General features: G+C 51.6%; 1 protein-coding gene across 8 annotated transcripts in view; it reads right to left on the bottom strand.

The window, feature by feature from the left end:
* LOC138855244 (somatostatin receptor type 5-like) overlaps positions 1 to 20,915 on the bottom strand; it is a 332,516-nt gene that overhangs the window by 188,626 nt on the left and 122,975 nt on the right. The gene's annotated exons all lie outside the window — the stretch shown is intronic.

The following is a 20,915-nucleotide window of genomic DNA, read 5'->3' on the forward strand; positions in this document are numbered from 1 at the left end:
GGTAACAGCTCTTAGCTTGCCAATAAAGATAGGAATCCTTAACCTGTAAATAGCTTGTCAATAAAGCTAGGGATCCTTAACCTTGTCAAACCCTGTGTAAAAAGAGAGAGAGAGAGAGAGAGAGAGAGAGAGAGAGAGAGAGAGAGAGAGAGAGAGAGAGAGAGAGAGACAGACAGACAGACAGACAGACAGACAGACAGAGAGAGAGACAGAACGAGACAGACAGAGCAGTTGACTAAATGAAATGGCTGGGCCACAGATGGTTACAACTTCATCCTGTTCCCTACTTGTATATTTCTTAACAATAAAAAGGCTTTCAAATGAGCTGATGTAGGTAACACCTCTTAGCTTGTAAATAAAGTTAGGAACCCTAAACCTAACCTTGTAAAATACTGTGTAAAGAGAGAGAAAGAAAGGAGGGGGAGGGGGGGGGTTACAGATCTTGGTATCACCTCCAAGACAGAATACGTCCTTGGTAAGGGATAACCACACAAGATTACACTTCCCCACCGCGATTTTCCATGAGGCTACATAGGATTACATAGGATTACACACAGGATTACCCAGAGGACTCGCTGTGGGCTCTTTAGAGCCCCACTGCACCGTGCTCAACGCTCCACAGGTATTATGCGTCTCTCTCAGGGATTTTACACATTATATGCAGCTGCATTTTGTCTGGGTTATAATACCAGATATTTTCAGGTTTCTAAAAAAAATTGTGTTTGAAGCTTTGGGTAAGATGGATTTTATGTCTCACTCAGAAATTTCAATATTGTCCAACTTTTTAATATAAATAGTTTAGAAAACCAACAAGTTGAAGAATGAGACACTTGTGTAACATTTGGTAATCTTTACTGAGGAAACGTTTCGCCAGCCATTGGCTTCTTCAGTCCAATACAGAGAAGAACGGTGGAAAATGAGAAGTTTGAGGTAATCAGTCCCTCAGCCTGGAGTCTATGTGTTCATGCGTTCTAGCATAAAAAATATTTGTAATAAGAAGGGAAGTGAGCCAAAGTACCTATCATAGAGAAAGTCAAAAGTGGGTGTGAATTATAGACGATGAGCAAAGCTCTTTGTTATGTAGCAATTATATGAATATGTAATACCCTTATGTGACCCTCATGTTCCCTCCCTCTCCCCCCTCCATCACCCACCCCTCCCTCCCATCATCCCTCACCCTCTTACTCCCTCGTTCCCTCACCTCCATCGACCCAGTAATAACCCGCATGTGTGTACAGGCAGACATGCATACACTTACTCTGACACGCACACACTCACACACACACAAACACAAACACACACACACACTTCCCTATGTGCATTATAGTATCTTATCTCTTTACGTCTTCTTATCTCGTGCGAGAATACCATTATCGGCAAGATAAATCCGACTCGGCCAACTTGGTGTGTCGATAAATTTTGTCCAGCCAAGGGTGGAGGGTGGCCATTAGTGTGGTGCTGAGAGTCATGCTCAAGATTTACATGCTGAGCTATGACGCTAAGGGAACTTGCCAAGAACCAACTATAATATATCTACAGGAAACTTAAAAAAGAAGAGGGAATTTAGAAAAAAAGTGAGAGTACTGTTCAATAAAAATACGAAAGACACATATTTAGAAGTGCTAAACTGTTGGGAAAGATTCAGAAATAGAAAGTTGTGCGCTGCAGAAATATAGAAAAATATTGGACTAATTCAGAGGTAATAAAAAAAGAGAGGGATGAGTGGAGTGCACAGTACAGATTCTAGACTGTACATTAAAACGTTATCAAACTGAAAATTACTTAACAAATTAGAGAAACAAGAATGAATCGAGGGTGACAGAGGTGGTATTAGCATGACTTTAGGAACGAATGAACAAGAAGAAACAGTCACTATAAAGAGTGTCTTATTATAAGCAACATTTCGCTATGTAGCAAATGTGCGAGTGGCAAATGTAAGGTTAACTTCTGGGACTCTCAGTACTGATTCATTAGAGTGGCAGATGTAAGGTTAACTTCTGGGACTCTCAGTACTGATTCATTAGAGTGGCAGATGTAAGGTTAACTTCTGGGACTCTCAGTAGTGATTCACTAGAGTGGCAGATGTAAGGTTAACTTCTGGGACTCTCAGTACTGATTCATTAGAGTGGCAGATGTAAGGTTAACTTCTGGGACTCTCAGTACTGATTCATTAGAGTGGCAGATGTAAGGTTAACTTCTGGGACTCTCAGTACTGATTCACTAGAGTGGCAGATGTAAGGTTAACTTCTGGGACTCTCAGTACTGATTCATTAGAGTGGCAGATGTAAGGTTAACTTCTGGGACTCTCAGTACTGATTCATTAGAGTGGCAGATGTAAGGTTAACTTCTGAGACTCTCAGTACTGATTCATTAGAGTGGCAGATGTAAGGTTAACTTCTGGGACTCTCAGTACTGATTCACTAGAGTGGCAGATGTAAGGTTAACTTCTGGGACTCTCAGTACTGATTCACTAGAGTGGCAGATGTAAGGTTAACTTCTGGGACTCTCAGTACTGATTCATTAGAGTGGCAGATGTAAGGTTAACTTCTGGGACTCTCAGTAGTGATTCACTAGAGTGGCAGATGTAAGGTTAACTTCTGGGACTCTCAGTACTGATTCATTAGAGTGGCAGATGTAAGGTTAACTTCTGGGACTCTCAGTACTGATTCATTAGAGTGGCAAATGTAAGGTTAACTTCTGGGACTCTCAGTACTGATTCACTAGAGTGGCAGATGTAAGGTTAACTTCTGGGACTCTCAGCAGTGATTCACTAGAGTGGCAGATGTAAGGTTAACTTCTGGGACTCTCAGTAGTGATTCACTAGAGTGGCAGATGTAAGGTTAACTTCTGGGACTCTCAGTACTGATTCACTAGAGTGGCAGATGTAAGGTTAACTTCTGGGACTCTCAGCAGTGATTCACTAGAGTGGCAGATGTAAGGTTAGCTTCTGGGACTCTCAGTAGTGACTCACTAGAGTGGCAGATGTAAGGTCAGCTTCTGGGACTCTCAGTAGTGATTCACTAGAGTGGCAGATGTAAGGTTAACTTCTGGGACTCTCAGTAGTGATTCACTAGAGTGGCAGATGTAAGGTTAGCTTCTGGGACTCTCAGCAGTGATTCACTAGAGTGGCAGATGTAAGGTCAGCTTCTGGGACTCTCAGTAGTGATTCACTAGAGTGGCAGATGTAAGGTTAACCTCCGGGACTCTCAGTAGTGATTCACTAGTGGCAGATGTAAGGTTAGCTTCTGGGACTCTCAGTAGTGATTCACTAGAGTGGCAGATGTAAGGTTAGCTTTTGGGACTCTCAGTAGTGATTCACTAGAGTGGCAGATGTAAGGTTAGCTTTTGGGACTCTCAGTAGTGATTCACTAGAGTGGCAGATGTAAGGTTAGCTTCTGGGACTCTCAGTAGTGACTCACTAGAGTGGCAGATGTAAGGTTAACTTTTGGGACTCTCAGCAGTGATTCATTAGAGTGGCAGATATAAGGTTAGCTTCTGGGACTCTCAGCAGTGATTCACTAGAGTGGCAGATGTAAGGTTAACTTCTGGGACTCTCAGCAGTGATTCACTAGAGTGGCAGATGTAAGGTTAGCTTCTGGGACTCTCAGCAGTGATTCACTAGAGTGGCAGATGTAAGGTTAGCTTCTGGGACTCTTAGCAGTGATTCACTAGAGTGGCAGATGTAAGGTTAGCTTCTGGGACTCTCAGCAGTGATTCACTAGAGTGGCATATGTAAGGTTAGCTTCTGGGGCTCTCAGCAGTGATTCACTAGAGTGGCAGGTGTAAGGTTAGCTTCTGGGACTCTTAGCAGTGATTCACTAGAGTGGCAGATGTAAGGGTAGCTTCTGGGACTCTCAGCAGTGATTCACTAGAGTGGCAGATGTAAGGTTAGCTTCTGGGACTCTCAGTAGTGATTCACTAGAGTGGCAGATGTAAGGTTAGCTTCTGGGACTCTCAGTAGTGATTCACTAGAGTGGCAGATGTAAGGTTAGCTTCTGGGACTCTTAGCAGTGATTCACTAGAGTGGCAGATGTAAGGTTAGCTTCTGGGACTCTTAGCAGTGATTCACTAGAGTGGCAGATGTAAGGTTAGCTTCTGGGACTCTTAGCAGTGATTCACTAGAGTGGCAGATGTAAGGTTAGCTTCTGGGACTCTCAGCAGTGATTCACTAGAGTGGCAGATGTAAGGTTAGCTTCTGGGACTCTTAGCAGTGATTCACTAGACTGGCAAACCTACTACATCCAAATTATTTATGAAAACATAACGTTACTGCTCTCAGTTACCTTGTGTAATTACCAGAGGTAATTACTATGGATATTTCAGGTAATTATTTACGCAATTTATTTAATTTAGGGCTTTCTAGATTGACAAAGACGTGTGTGTGTGTGTGTGTGTGTGTGTGTGTGTGTGTGTGTGTGTGTGTGTGTGTGTGTGTGTGTGTGTGTGTAATCACCTATTTGTGATTGCAGGGGTCGATTCATAGCTCCTGGCCCCGCCTCTTCACTGATTGCTACTAGGTCCTCTCTCTCCCTGCTCCATGAGCTTTATCATACCTCGCCGTAAAACTATGTATGGTTCCCGCCTCCACTACGTCACTTTCTAGGCTATTCCACGGCCTGACTACTCTATGACTAAATAAATACTTCCTAACATCCCTTTGATTCATCTGAGTCTCCAACTTCCAATTGTGACCTCTTGTTTCTGTGTCCCATCTCTGGAACATCCCGTCTTTGTCCACCTTGTCTATTCCGCGCAGTACTTTATATGTCGTTATCATGTCTCCCCTGACCCTAATTTCCTCCAGTGTCGTCAGTCCGATTTCCCCCAACCTTTCTTCGTAGGACAATCCACTTAGCTCTGGGACTAGTCTTGTTGCAAATCTTTGTACTTTCTCTAATTTCTTGGCGTGCTTGGCCAGGTGTGGATTCGAAACTGGTGCTGCATACTCCAGTATGGGCCTGACGATTCCTTACTGAGGTATCGGAACGTTATCCGTAGGTTTGCCAGACGCCCGTATGCTGCAGCAGTTATCTGATGGATGTGCGCCTCAGGAGATATGCTCGGTGTTATACTTACCCCCAGATCTTTTTCCTTGAGTGAGGTTTGCAGTCTTTGGCCATCTAGACTATATTGCATCTGCGGTCTTCTTTGCCCTTCCCCAATCTTCATGACTTTGCATTTGACAGGATTAAACTCAAGGAGCCAATTGCTGGACCAGGCTTGTAGCCTGTCCAGATCTCTTTGTAGTCCTGCCTGATCCTCATCCGATTTGATTCTTCTCATTAACTTCACATCATCTGCAAACAAGGACACTTCCGAGTCTATCCCTTCCGTTATGTCAGTCACATATACCAAAAACAGCACAGGTCCTAGGACCGACCCCTGTGGAACCCCGCTTGTCACAGGCGCCCACTCTGACACCTCGTCACGTACCATGACTCGTTGTTGCCTCCCTGCCAGGTATTCTCTGATCCATTGCAGTGCCTTTCCTGTTATGTGTGCCTGATCCTCTAGCTTTTGCAGTAACCTTTTGTGAGGAACTGTGTCGAAGGCCTTCTTGCAGTCCAAAAAAATGCAGTCGATCCACCCCTCTCTCTCTTGTCTTACTTCTGTCACCTTGTCATAAAACTCCAGTAGGTTTGTGACACAGGATTTTCCTTCCCTGAAACTGTGCTGGTTGTCAATTATACACTTGTTTCTTTCCAAGTGCTCCACCACTCTCCTCCTGATGATCTTCTCCATGACTTTGCATACTATACACGTTAGTGATACAGGTCTGTAGTTTAGTGCCTCATGTCTGTCTCCCTTTTTAAAATTTGGGACTACATTTGCCATCTTCCATACCTTAGGGAGTTGCCCAGTTTCAATGGATGTGTTGAAGATCTTTGTTAATGGCACACACACAGCATGTGTGTCTGTGTGTGTGTGTGTACTCACCTAGTTGTTCTCACCTAGTTGAGGTTGCAGGGGTCGAGTCCGAGCTCCTGGCCCCGCTTCTTCACTGATCGCTACTAGGTCACTCTCCCTGAATCGTGAGCTTTATCATACCTCTGCTTAAAGCTATGTATGGATCCTGCCTCCACTACATCGCTTCCCAAACTATTCCACTTCCTGACTACTCTGTGGCTGAAGAAATACTTCCTAACATCCCTGTGATTCATCTGTGTCTTCAACTTCCAACTGTGTCCCCTTGTTACTGTGTCCAATCTCTGGAACATCCTGTCTTTGTCCACCTTGTCAATTCCTCTCAGTATTTTGTATGTCGTTATCATGTCCCCCCTATCTCTCCTGTCCTCCAGTGTCGTCAGGTTGATTTCCCTTAACCTCTCCTCGTAGGACATACCTCTTAGCTCTGGGACTAGTCTTGTTGCAAACCTTTGCACTTTCTCTAGTTTCTTTACGTGCTTGGCTAGGTGTGGGTTCCAAACTGGTGCCGCATACTCCAATATGGGCCTAACGTACACGGTGTACAGGGTCCTGAACGATTCCTTATTAAGATGTCGGAATGCTGTTCTGAGGTTTGCTAGGCGCCCAATATGCTGCAGCCGTTATTTGGTTGATGTGCTCTTCAGGAGATGTGCCTGGTGTTATACTCACCCCAAGATCTTTTTTCTTGAGTGAGGTTTGTAGTCTCTGGCCCCCTAGACTGTACTCCGTCTGTGGTCTTCTTTGCCCTTCCCCAATCTTCATGACTTTGCACTTGGTGGGATTGAACTCCAGGAGCCAATTGCTGGGCCAGGTCTGCAGCCTGTCCAGATCCCTTTGTAGTTCTGCCTGGTCTTCGATCGAGTGAATTCTTCTCATCAACTTCACGTCATCTGCAAACAGGGACACCTCAGAGTCTATTCCTTCCGTTATGTCGTTCACAAATACCAGAAACAGCACTGGTCCTAGGACTGACCCCTGTGGGACCCCGCTGGTCACAGGTGCCCACTCTGACACCTCCCCACGTACCATGACTCGCTGCTGTCTTCCTGACAAGTATTCCCTGATCCATTGTAGTGCCTTCCCTGTTATCCCTGCTTGGTCCTCCAGTTTTTGCACCAATCTCTTGTGTGGAACTGTGTCAAGCGCCTTCTTGCAGTCCAAGAATATGCAATCCACCCATCCGTCTTTCTCTTGTCTTACTGCTGTCACCATGTCATAGAACTCCAGTAGGTTTGTGACACAGGATTTCCCATTCCTGAAACCATGTTGGCTGCTGTTGATGAGATCATTCCTTTCTAGGTGTTCCACCACTCTTCTGATAATCTTCTCCATGACTTTGCATACTATACATGTCAGTGGCACTGGTCTGTAGTTTAGTGCTTCATGTCTGTCTCCTTTTTTAAAGATTGGAACTACATTTGCTGTCTTCCATGCCTCAGGCAATCTCCCTGTTTCGATAGATGTATTGAATATTGTTGTTAAGGGTACACATAGCGCCTCTGCTGTGTGTGTGTGTGTGTGTGTGTGTGTGTGTGTGTGTGTGTGTGTGTGTGTGTGTGTGTGTGTGTGTGTGTGTGTGTGTGTGTGTGAGCGTGCGCGCTTGCGTGTGTGTGCGTTCATATATAGTGCAGTGGTAAAGGTAACAAGGTTAACAGACGGAAATAAATAATGTTGAGTGTGTAGGAGAAAAATATATAATATTGTTGGTGTAAGAGGAACATAAATTACCTTCATTGTAAGATATTGTTAGTGTAGAAGACACAAAACTTGTGTCTTCTGAACTTTATGAAAGATACTAAAAAACAAACGAAGAAAACTTTATAAGACGAAAAGACAAATAGATAAGAAACAGAGGAAGACACAACAGAAGATAGCTTATTTTATAATACTCGTAGTGAAGAGTTAAACCTGTAAGGATGACAGAGCGCCTGAGGAATGGAAGGTAATTAAGTTTAACTCAAAGGAGTAAAAAAGCAACTCCAGATCCCTGGATGAAGAGCCCTTCCACAGTACCAAGGCACCACTTCCCCTTAGTTGAAGGGACAAAGTATGCAACAATCTATCATTATTGAAAAAAATTTAAACATTTCCTGGAAGCAAAGATTGCATATTTTATTGCAGCGAGTAGGGTTCAGTAGGGTTCAGTTGTGAACGCGACGGACCACTGGTTGAGAGCAAAGGTTCGAGGCTCCTTCATTCCTGGGAAAACCCCAACACCAAGACTTGTGCGTTTCACTAAGTATATTATATAATTATGTGAAGGTTCAACTTTGTAGACAATACTGTGTTCTCCCTCTTTCTCTCTCTCTCTCTCTCTCTCTCTCTCTCTCTCTCTCTCTCTCTCTCTCTCTCTCTCTCTCTTTCTCTCTCTCCCTCTCACACACACATAAATAAAGACGGAAATTATAAAAAATCGTTTTTGCATCCCTTATTATTATTATTAATATTATTATCAATAGTATTAACATTATTATTTGCATTTTGTTATTATTACGTGAATTTCGATAAGAAGTGACACCCTGGGAGTGTCTTGTTCCTGACATGACATTTTCACAATATACACTACAATATAACATCTCTAGACATCCTCTCTAACTCTGACCCTGTTCAAGGTCCCGGAGCGAGGCATCATCATGCTGACCTCTGACCTTTGTAAGAGGCGGCGGGTGGCAGAGGTAGGCAGCAGTTCTGGTGTTGCTGAGAGTGATGTCAAGGTTTCGGATGCGTATCTGATGAGGGCAGCGTAGTGCACAACGTATCCGTGCGTAGCTAAACCTTGTTAGGAGCCTTCAAACCTTCATAATAACATGACTCAAGAGTTTTAACAAGAAACACGATAGTGTTTTAATAAGATTCAAGTGCTTTAACAAGCCACTTTCACGTGTTTTTAACAAGCCACTTTCAAGTGTTTTTAACAAGCCACTTTCACGTGTTTTTAACAAGCCACTTTCACGTGTTTTTAACAAACAAGGCCGAGTGTTTTAACGAACATTATTTTATTTGTTTTAGCAAATAAGACTCGAATGGTTTAACACAAACATCTGCCAACAAACAACCCTCAGATATTTCCATAAGATATATTCACGTGTTTCAGGAAGGGTGGGTGAGAGGCGTAACAACAGGCTGGGGGAGGGTGAGAGGCGTAACAACAGGCTGGGGGAGGGTGAGAGGCGTAACAACAGGCTGGGGGAGGGTGAGAGGCGTAACAACAGGCTGGGGGAGGGTGAGAGGCGTAACAACAGGCTGGCGGAGGGTGAGAGGCGTAACAACAGGCTGGGGGAGGGTGAGAGGCGTAACAACAGGCTGGGGGAGGGTGAGAGGCGTAACAACAGGCTGGGGGAGGGTGAGAGGCGTAACAACAGGCTGGGGGAGGGTGAGAGGCGTAACAACAGGCTGGGGAGGGTGAGAGGCGTAACAACAGGCTGGGGGAGGGTGAGAGGCGTAACAACAGGCTGGGGGAGGGTGAGAGGCGTAACAACAGGCTGGGGGAGGGTGAGAGGCGTAACAACAGGCTGGGGGAGGGTGAGAGGCGTAACAACAGGCTGGGGGAGGGTGAGAGGCGTAACAACAGGCTGGGGAAGGGTGAGAGGCGTAACAACAGGCTGGGGGAGGGTGAGAGGCGTAACAACAGGCTGGGGGAGGGTGAGAGGCGTAACAACAGGCTGGGGGAGAGTGAGAGGCGTAACAACAGGCTGGGGGAGGGTGAGAGGCGTAACAACAGGCAGGGGGAGGGTGAGAGGCGTAACAACAGGCTGGGGGAGGGTGAGAGGCGTAACAACAGGCTGGGGGAGGGTGAGAGGCGTAACAACAGGCTGGGGGAGGGTGAGAGGCGTAACAACAGGCTGGGAGAGAGTGAGAGGCGTAACAACAGGCTGGGGGAGGGTGAGAGGGGTAACAACAGGCTGGGGAAGGGTGAGAGGGGTAACAACAGGCTGGGGGAGGGTGAGAGGCGTAACAACAGGCTGTGGGAGGGTGAGAGGGGTAACAACAGGCTGAGGGAGGGTGAGAGGGGTAACAACAGGCTGGGGGAGGATGAGAGGGGTAACAACAGGCTGGGGGAGGGTGACAGGCGTAACAACAGGCTGGGAGAGAGTGAGAGGCGTAACAACAGGCTGGGGGAGGGTGAGAGGGGTAACAACAGGCTGGGGGAGGGTGAGAGGCGTAACAACAGGCGGGGGGAGGGTGAGAGGGGTAACAACAGGCTGGGGGAGGGTGAGAGGGGTAACAACAGGCGGGGGGAGGTTGAGAGGGGTAACAACAGGCTGGGGGAGGGTGAGAGGGGTAACAACAGGCTGAGGGAGGGTGACAGGAGTAACAACAGGCTGGGGGAGGGTGAGAGGGGTAACAACAGGCTGGGGGAGGGTGAGAGGGGTAACAACAGGCTGGGGGAGGGTGAGAGGGTAACAACAACCTGGGGGAGGGTGAGAGGGGTAACAACAGGCTGGGGGAGGGTGAGAGGGGTAACAATAGGCTGGGGGAGGGTGAGAGGGGTAACAACAGGTTGGGTTGGGTGAGAGGGGATAACAACAGGCTGGAGGAGGGTGAGAGGGGTAACAACAGGCTGGAGGAGGGTGAGAGGGGTAACAACAGGCTGGCGGAGGATGAGAGGGGTAACAACAGGCTGGGGGAGGGTGAGAGGAGTAACAACAGGCTGGGGGAGGGTGAGAGGGGTAACAACAGGCTGGGGGAGGGTGAGAGGGGTAACAACAGGATGGGGGAGGGTGAGAGGGGTAACAACAGGCTGGGGTTGGGTGAGAGGGGTAACAACAGGCTAGGGGTGGGTGAGAGGGGTAACAACAGGCTGGGGGAGGGTGAGATGGGTAACAACAGGCTGGGGGTGGGTGAAAGGGGTAACAACAGGCTGGGGGTGGGTGAGAGGGGTAACAACAGGCTGGGGGAGGGTGAGAGGGGTAACAATGGGCTGGGGGAGGGTGAGAGGGGTAACAACAGGCTGGAGGAGGGTGAGAGGGGTAACAACAGGCTGGGGGAGGGTGAGATAGGTAACAACAGGCTGGGGGTGGGTGAGAGGCGTAACAACAGGCTGGAGGTGGGTGAGAGGGGTAATAACAGGCTGGGGGAGGGTGAGAGGGGAAACAATGGGCTGGGGGAGGGTGAGATGGGTAACAACAGGCTGGGGGAGGGTGAGAGGGGTAACAACAGGCTGGGGGAGGGTGAGAGGGGTAGCAATGGGCTGGGGGAGGGAGAGGGAAACAACAGGCTGGGGAAGGGTGAGAGGGGTAACAAGAGGCTGGGGGAGGGTGAGAGGGGTAACAATGGGCTGGGGGAGGGTGAGAGGGGTAACAACAGGCTGGGGGAGGGTGAGAGGGGTAACAACAACCTGGGGGAGGGTGAGAGGGGTAACAACAGGCTGGGGGAGGGTGAGAGGGGTAACAGGCTGGAGGAGGGTGAGAGGGGTAACAACAGGCTGGGGGAGGATGAGAGGGGTAACAACAGGCTGGGGGAGGGTGAGAGGAGTAACAACAGGCTGGGGGAGGGTGAGAGGGGTAACAACAGGCTGGGGGAGGGTGAGAGGGGTAACAACAGGCTGGGGGAGGGTGAGAGGGGTAACAACAGGCTGGGGGAGGGTGAGAGGGGTAACAACTGGCTTGGGGTGGGTGACAGGGGTAACAACAGGCTGGGGGAGGGTGAGATGGGTACCAACAGGCTGGGGGTGGGTGAGAGGGGTAACAACAGGCTGGGGGTGGGTGAGAGGGGTAACAACAGGCTGGGGGAGGGTGAGAGGGGTAACAATGGGCTGGGGGAGGGTGAGAGGGGTAACAACAGGCTGGAGGAGGGTGAGAGGGGTAACAATGGGCTGGGGGAGGGTGAGATAGGTAACAACAGGCTGGGGGTGTGTGAGAGGCGTAACAACAGGCTGGGGGTGGGTGAGAGGGGTAATAACAGGCTGGGGGAGGGTGAGAGGGTAAACAATGGGCTGGGGGAGGGTGATAGGGGTAACAACCGGCGGGGGGAGGGTGAGAGGGGTAACAACAGGCTGGGGGAGGGTGAGAGGCGTAACAACAGGCTGTGGGAGGGTGAGAGGGGTAACAACAGGCGGGGGGAGGATGAGAGGGGTAACAACAGGCTGGGGGAGGATGAGAGGGGTAACAACAGGCTGAGGGAGGGTGACAGGAGTAACAACAGGCTGGGGGAGGGTGAGAGGGGTAACAACAGGCTGGGGGAGGGTGAGAGGGGTAACAACAGGCGGGGGGAGGGTGAGAGGGGTAACAACAGGCTGGGGGTGGGTGAGGGGTAAAAACAGGCTACGGGAGGGTGAGAGGGGTAACAATGGGCTGGGGTAGGGTGAGAGGGGTAACAACAGGCTGGGGGAGAGTGAGAGAGGTAACAACAGGCTGGAGGAGGGTGAGAGGGGTAACAACAGGCTGGGGGAGGGTGAGAGGCGTAACAACAGGTTGGGGATTGTGAGTGGCGTAACAACAGGATGGGGGAGGGTGATAGGCGTAACAACAGGCTGGTGAGGGTGAGAGGCGTAACAACAGGCTGGGGGAGGGTGAGAGGCGTAACAACAGCCTGGGGAAGGGTGAGAGGCGTAACAACAGGCTGGGGGAGGGTGAGAGGCGTAACAACAGGCTGGGGGAGGGTGAGAGGGGTAACAACAGGCTGGGGGAGGGTGAGAGGGGTAACAACAGGCTGGGGAAGGGTGAGAGGGGTAACAATGGGCTGGGGGAGGGTGAGAGGGGTAACAACAGGCTGGGGGAGGGTGAGAGGGGTAACAACAGGCTGGGGGGGGGTGAGAGGGGGTAACAACAGGCTGGGGGAGGGTGAGAGGGGTAGCAATGGGCTGGGGGAGGGAGAGGGAAACAACAGGCTGGGGGAGGGTGAGAGGGGAAACAACAGGCTGGGGGAGGGTGAGAGGGGTAACAACAGGCTGGGGAAGGGTGAGAGGGGTAACAATGGGCTGGGGGAGGGTGAGAGGGGTAACAACAGGCTGGGGGAGGGTGAGAGGCGTAACAACAGGCTGGGGGAGGGTGAGAGGGGTAACAACAGGCTGGGGGAGGGTGAGAGGGGAAACAACAGCCTGGGGGAGGGTGAGAGGGGTAACAACAGGCTGGGGGAGGGTGCGAGGGGTAAGAACATCCTGGGGGTGGGTGAGAGTGGTAACAACAGGCTGGGGGAGGGTGAGAGGGGTAACAATGGGCTGGGGGAGGGTGAGAGGGGTAACAACAGGCTGGGGGAGGGTGAGAGGGGTAACAACAGGCTGGGGGAGGGTGAGAGGGGTAACAACAGGCTGGGGGAGGGTGAGAGGGGTAGCAATGGGCTGGGGGAGGGAGAGGGAAACAACAGGCTGGGGAAGGGTGAGAGGGGTAACAATAGGCTGGGGGAGGGTGAGAGGGGTAACAATGGGCTGGGGGAGGGTGAGAGGGGTAACAACAGGCTGGGGAGGGTGAGAGGCGTAACAACAGGATGGGGGAGGGTGAGAGGCGTAACAACAGGCTGGGGAGGGTGAGAGGCGTAACAACAGGATGGGGGAGGGTGAGAGGCGTAACAACAAGCTGGAGAGGGTGAGAGGCGTAACAACAGGCTGGGGGAGGGTGAGAGGCGTAACAACAGGCTGGGGAAGGGTGAGAGGCGTAACAACAGGCTGGGGGAGGGTGAGAGGCGTAACAACAGGCTGGGGGAGGGTGAGAGGGGTAACAACAGGCTGGGGGAGGGTGAGAGGGGTAACAACAGGCTGGGGGAGGGTGAGAGGGGTAACAATGGGCTGGGGGAGGGTGAGAGGGGTAACAACAGGCTGGGGGAGGGTGAGAGGCGTAACAACAGGGTGAGAGGGGTAACAACAGGCTGGGGGAGGGTGAGAGGGGAAACAACAGGCTGGGGGAGGGTGAGAGGGGTAACAACCGGCTGGGGGAGGGTGAGAGGGGTAACAACAGGCTGGGGGAGGGTGAGAGGGGTAACAACAGGCTGGGGGAGGGTGAGAGGGGTAGCAATGGGCTGGGGGAGGGAGAGGGAAACAACAGGCTGGGGAAGGGTGAGAGGGGTAACAATAGGCTGGGGGAGGGTGAGAGGGGTAACAATGGGCTGGGGGAGGGTGAGAGGGGTAACAACAGGATGGGGGAGGGTGAGAGGGGTAACAACAACCTGGGGGAGGGTGAGAGGGGTAACAACAGGCTGGGGGAGGGTGAGAGGGGTAACAGGCTGGAGGAGGGGGAGAGGGGTAACAACAGGCTGGGGGAGGATGAGAGGGGTAACAACAGGCTGGGGGAGGGTGAGAGGTGTAACAACAGGCTGGGGGAGGGTGAGAGGGGTAACAGCAGGCTGGGGGAGGGTGAGAGGGGTAACAACAGGCTGGGGGAGGGTGAGAGGGGTAACAACAGGCTGGGGGAGGGTGAGAGGGGTAACAACAGGCTAGGGGTGGGTGAGAGGGGTAACAACAGGCTGGGGGAGGGTGAGATGGGTAACAACAGGCTGGGGGTGGGTGAGAGGGGTAACAACAGGCTGGGGGTGGGTGAGAGGGGTAACAACAGGCTGGGGGAGGGTGAGAGGGGTAACAATGGGCTGGGGGAGGGTGAGAGGGGTAACAACAGGCTGGAGGAGGGTGAGAGGGGTAACAATGGGCTGGGGGAGGGTGAGATAGGTAACAACAGGCTGGGGGTGTGTGAGAGGCGTAACAACAGGCTGGGGGTGGGTGAGAGGGGTAATAACAGGCTGGGGGAGGGTGAGAGGGTAAACAATGGGCTGGGGGAGGGTGAGATGGGTAACAACAGGCTGGGGGAGGGTGAGAGGGGTAACAACAGGCTGGGGGAGGGTGAGAGGCGTAACAACAGGCTGTGGGAGGGTGAGAGGGGTAACAACAGGCGGGGGGAGGATGAGAGGGGTAACAACAGGCTGGCGGAGGATGAGAGGGGTAACAACAGGCTGGGGGAGGGTGACAGGAGTAACAACAGGCTGGGGGAGGGTGAGAGGGGTAACAACAGGCTGGGGGAGGGTGAGAGGGGTAACAACAGGCTGGGGGAGGGTGAGAGGGGTAACAACAGGCTGGGGGTGGGTGAGGGGTAAAAACAGGCTACGGGAGGGTGAGAGGGGTAACAATGGGCTGGGGTAGGGTGAGAGGGGTAACAACAGGCTGGGGGAGAGTGAGAGAGGTAACAACAGGCTGGAGGAGGGTGAGAGGGGTAAGAACAGGCTGGGGGAGGGTGAGAGGCGTAACAACAGGTTGGGGAGGGTGAGAGGCGTAACAACAGGATGGGGGAGGGTGAGAGGCGTAACAACAGGCTGGAGAGGGTGAGAGGCGTAACAACAGGCTGGGGGAGGGTGAGAGGCGTAACAACAGCCTGGGGAAGGGTGAGAGGCGTAACAACAGGCTGGGGGAGGGTGAGAGGCGTAACAACAGGCTGGGGGTGGGTGAGAGGGGTAACAACAGGCTGGGGGAGGGTGAGAGGGGTAACAACAGGCTGGGGTAGGGTGAGAGGGGTAACAATGGGCTGGGGGAGGGTGAGAGGGGTAACAACCGGCTGGGGGAGGGTGAGAGGGGTAACAACAGGCTGGGGGAGGGTGAGAGGGGTAACAACAGGCTGGGGGAGGGTGAGAGGGGTAGCAATGGGCTGGGGGAGGGAGAGGGAAACAACAGGCTGGGGGAGGGTGAGAGGGGAAACAACAGGCTGGGGGAGGGTGAGAGGGGTAACAACAGGCTTGGGAAGGGTGAGAGGGGTAACAATGGGCTGGGGGAGGGTGAGAGGGGTAACAACAGGCTGGGGGAGGGTGAGAGGCGTAACAACAGGCTGGGGGAGGCTGAGAGGGGTAACAACAGGCTGGGGGTGGGTGAGAGGGGAAACAACAGGCTGGGGGAGGGTGAGAGGGGTAACAACAGGCTGGGGGAGGGTGAGAGGGGTAAGAACATCCTGGGGGTGGGTGAGAGTGGTAACAACAGGCTGGGGGAGGGTGAGAGGGGTAACAATGGGCTGGGGGAGGGTGAGAGGGGTAACAACAGGCTGGGGGAGGGTGAGAGGGGTAACAACAGGCTGGAGGAGGGTGAGAGGGGTAACAACAGGCTGGGGGAGGGTGAGAGGGGTAGCAATGGGCTGGGGGAGGGAGAGGGAAACAACAGGCTGGGGAAGGGTGAGAGGGGTAACAATAGGCTGGGGGAGGGTGAGAGGGGTAACAATGGGCTGGGGGAGGGTGAGAGGTGTAACAACAGGCTGGGGGAGGGTGAGAGGGGTAACAACAACCTGGGGGAGGGTGCGAGGGGTAACAACAGGCTGGGAGAGGGTGAGAGGGGTAACAATAGGCTGGGGGAGGGTGAGAGGGGTAACAACAGGTGGGGGTGGGTGCGAGGGGTAACAACAGGCTGGGGGAGGGTGAGAGGGGTAACAACAGGCTGGAGGAGGGTGAGAGGGGTAACAACAGGCTGGGGGAGGATGAGAGGGGTAACAACAGGCTGGGGGAGGGTGAGAGGAGTAACAACAGGCTGGGGGAGGGTGAGAGGGGTAACAACAGGCTGGGGGAGGGTGAGAGGGGTAACAACAGGCTGGGGGAGGGTGAGAGGGGTAACAACAGGCTGGGGGAGGGTGAGAGGGGTAACAACAGGCTCGGGGTGGGTGAGAGGGGTAACAACAGGCTGGGGGAGGGTGAGATGGGTAACAACAGGCTGGGGGTGGGTGAAAGGGGTAACAACAGGCTGGGGGTGGGTGAGAGGGGTAACAACAGGCTGGGGGAGGGTGAGAGGGGTAACAATGGGCTGGGGGAGGGTGAGAGGGGTAACAACAGGCTGGAGGAGGGTGAGAGGGGTAACAATGGGCTGGAGGAGGGTGAGATAGGTAACAACAGGCTGGGGGTGGGTGAGAGGCGTAACAACAGGCTGGGGGTGGGTGAGAGGGGTAATAACAGGCTGGGGGAGGGTGAGAGGGGAAACAATGGGCTGGGGGAGGGTGAGATGGGTAACAACAGGCTGGGGGAGGGTGAGAGGGGTAACAACAGGCTGGGGAGAGTGTGATGGGGGTAACAACAGGCTGGGGAGAGTGAGATGGGGGTAACAACAGGCTGGGGAGAGTGAGATGGGGGGTAACAACAGTCTGGGGGAGAGTGAGATGGGGGGTAACAACAGGCTGGGGGAGAGATGGGGGTAACAACAGGCTGGGGGAGAATGAGATGGGGGTGACAACAGGCTGGGGAGAGTGAGATGGGGGTAACAACAGGCTGGGGGAGAGTGAGATGGGGGTAACAACAGGCTGGGGGAGAGTGAGATGGGGGTAACAACAGGATGGGGTAGAGATGGGGGGTAACACCAGGCTGCGGGAGAGTGAGATGGGGGGGGTAACAATAGGCTGGGGAGTGAGATGGGGGGTAACACCAGGCTGGGGAGAGTGTGATGGGGGTAACAACAGGCTGGGGGAGTGAGATGGGGGTAATAACAGGCTGGGGGGAGTGAGATGGGGGGTAACAACAGTCTGGGGGAGAGTGAGATGGGGGGTAACAACAGGCTGGGGGAGAGATGGGGGTAACAACAGGCTGGGGGAGAATGAGATGGGGGTGACAACAGGCTGGGGGAGAGTGAGATGGGGGTAACAACAGGCTGGGGGAGAGTGAGATGGGGGTAACAACAGGCTGGGGGAGAGTGAGATGGGGGTAACAACAGGCTGGGGGAGAGTGAGATGGGGGAGTTAACAACCGGCTGGGGTGAAGGGTGTACCAAGGTCAATTAGTAATAGTGGACCGCGTTTTTATAGTTTTGCGCTCACCTAGTTTTGGTGCTGGAGGAGGGTCGAGTCTCAGCTCCTGGCCCCGCCACTCAATCACTCGCGAGTTTTACCCACTCTTACAACTGTGTAGGAAATCTACTTTCACTACTTGCTAGCCACTCTCCCACTAAAGAAACACATATAAGTAACTTCCAGGTGGTCTAAGTATATTGTACATGATCATGTCTCCTCTGGTCTTTCTCTTAGGTATGTTAACGCCTCTTACCTGCATATAACTTAAGAGCTATTATCAATACAGGTGGTAGTTTAAAGACCTGTAGCACCTGGTCGTAAAACTAAGTCAGCAAAACCAGGGAGTCAACAAAACAGAACTAGGCAAGGCAAACACAGCTGGGGAAGATTTCTTTACCCATGTATTTCTTCACCTTTTATTTACAATATATGCAGGGTTAATGATTAAGTTAGAAGAAGAGGAAATAATACAACCAGGAGGCACTCAAAGATAATGAATGAAGGTATGATGTGTAGGTATGATGTCACTTTGAAGTAGCCGGCTTCCACCTGACTGATGGGTTGAACTGGACAATAAGCACAGCAGTGAAGCCCCAAAACTACTACACTCTGAATTATTAGTTCATTGGTGGAGAAGCTGTACCAGATTGTTGTGATGAGCGTTGAATAAAATGATACTCGGTGTACGCCACAAGAGTCTTGACCTGAGAGCGTGATCTGAGGCGTGACCGGAGAGCGTGATCTGAGAGGCGTGACCAGAAAGCGTGATCTGAGGCGTGACCGGAGAGCGTGATCTGAGAGGCGTGACCAGAAAGCGTGATCTGAGGCGTGACCGGAGAGCGTGATCTGAGAGGCGTGACCTGAGAGGCGTGACCTGAGAGGCGTGACCTGAGAGCGTGATCTGAAAGCTGTGACCTGAGAGTCGTGCCGTAGAGTGTGGTTGTGATGTTGGCGGCCATCTTGGGTTAAAATAAGACAGGTGGAGGCGGACTCCATTGTCCGTTGACTGCTAATTGATCCCTCCCTCTCACCCCTCCCTCCCCACCCACCCATGCATACCTCCGTCCCATCAACTCTCCCATCAACTCTCCCACGTAAACCTCCCTATCAACAATCAGAGGGAGAGAGATTTTGGTCAGAAAATACTTAGCAGTTATCATGTTAACCGAGAGTAGTTATCATGTTAACTGAGAGTAGTTATCATGTTCATTGAGAGCAGTTATCATGTTAACTGAGAGTACTTACCATGTTAACGGAGAAGCAGTTATGTTTACCGAGTAGTAGTAATCATGTTAACTGAGAGTAGTTATCATGTTAACTGAGAGTACTTACCATGTTAACGGAGAAGCAGTTATGTTTACCGAGTAGTAATCATGTTAACTGAGAGTAGTTATCATGTTAACGGAGCAGTTATGTTTACCGAGTAGTAGTTATCATGTTAACTGATAGTTATCATGTTAAGTAAAAGTAGTTATGTTAACTGAGAGTATTTACCATGTTAATGGAGAAGCAGTTATGTTTGCCGAGTAGTAGTAATCATGTTAACTGAGAGTAGTAATCATGTTAACTGAGAGTAGTTATCATGTTAACTGAGAGTAGTAATCATGTTAACTGAGAGTAGTTATCATGTTAACTGAGAGTAGTTATGTTAACTGAGAGTAGTAATCATGTTAACTGAGAGTAGTTATCATGTTAACTGAGAGTAGTAATCATGTTAACTGAGAGTAGTAATCATGTTAACTGAGAGTAGTTATCATGTTAACTGAGAGTAGTTATCATGTTAACTGAGAGTAGTTATCATGTTAACTGAGAGTAGTAATCATGTTAACTGAGAGTAGTTATCATGTTAACTGAGAGTAGTTATCATGTTAACTGAGAGTAGTAATCATGTTAACTGAGAGTAGTAATCATGTTAACTGAGAGTAGTTATCATGTTAACTGAGAGTAGTAATCATGTTAACTGAGAGTAGTTATCATGTTAACTGAGAGTAGTTATCAGGCACCTGAAGTCAGTAGCTGACCAACCCGGCTGTGGTTTGTACGTCAGTTCGCGTGCAGCCAACAGTAACAGCCTGGTTGACCAGACCCTGATCCACCACGAGACCTGATCTCAGATCGAGCCGCGGGGGCGCTGACCCCCGAAACCCTCTCAAGGTAAACTTCAGATAATGTTAACTGAGTCAGGTTACTTGTCTCCCTCTCTCCTCTTCTTCCACCTTTCTCTTAGCACTTCCTTTTTCGCTATCCCTCGTCTTCCTCCTCTTTTTTTCTCCCTCTCCCTTTCCCTCTCTTTATCCCTCTCCCTGCTTCTCCCACTCTTTCCTACCCCTACGTTCCTCCCACAGCCAGCCTCTGCCCTCCCACAGCCAGTCTCTGTCCTCCCACAGTCAGTCTCTGCCGTCCCACAGCAGTCTCTGACCTCCCACAGCAGTCTCTGTCCTCCCACAGCAGTCTCTGTCCTCCCACAGCCAGTCTCTGCCCTCCCACAGCCAGTCTCTGCCCTCGCACAGCCAGTCTCTGCCCTCCCACAGCCAGTCTCTGTCCTCCCACAGCAGTCTCTGTCCTCCCACAGCAGTCTCTGACCTCCCACAGCAGTCTCTGTCCTCCCACAGCAGTCTCTGCCCTCCCACAGCCAGTCTCTGCCCTCGCACAGCCAGTCTCTGCCCTCCCACAGCCAGTCTCTGTCCTCCCACAGCCAGTCTCTGCCCTCGAACAGCCAGTCTCTGTCCTCCCACAGCCAGTCTCTGTCTTCTCACAGCCAGTCTCTGACCTCCCACAGCCAGTCTCTGTCCTCTCACAGCCAGTCTCTGACCTCCCACAGCAGTTTCTGCCCTTCCACAGCCAGTCTCTGACCTCCCACAGCAGTCTCTGTCCTCCCACAGCCAGTCTCTGCCCTCCCACAGCCAGTCTCTGCTCTCCCACAGCAGTCTCTGACCTCCCACAGCAGTCTCTGTCCTCCTACAGCCAGTCTCTGCCCTCCCACAGCCAGTCTCTGTCAGACCACTCAGAGCAGCTCTTAACATTACAGGGAAGAACCAGTCATTTAGCCAGGACGAGGAGGTGCAGGGAGAGGTAGGAAGAACTGGACTGGGGGAGGAGGAGGAGGAGGAGAGGAAAGTGGAGGATGGGCAGGGGAGGGGGGTGGAAGAATGGGAGAGGAGGGAACGGAAAGGTGTGGTAGGAAGGTTATAAAATGTTCGTATCCTGGTGAATCTCTCTCTATCACCCCTCACTTACCTCACACCTCACTTCACCCCTCATTTACTTCACCCCTCATTTACCTCACCCCTCACTTACTTCACCCCTCATTTACCTCAC

The sequence above is a fragment of the Cherax quadricarinatus genome, chromosome 86, assembly GCF_038502225.1.
Source record: "Cherax quadricarinatus isolate ZL_2023a chromosome 86, ASM3850222v1, whole genome shotgun sequence".
NCBI classification, from domain to species: Eukaryota; Metazoa; Arthropoda; class Malacostraca; order Decapoda; family Parastacidae; genus Cherax; species Cherax quadricarinatus.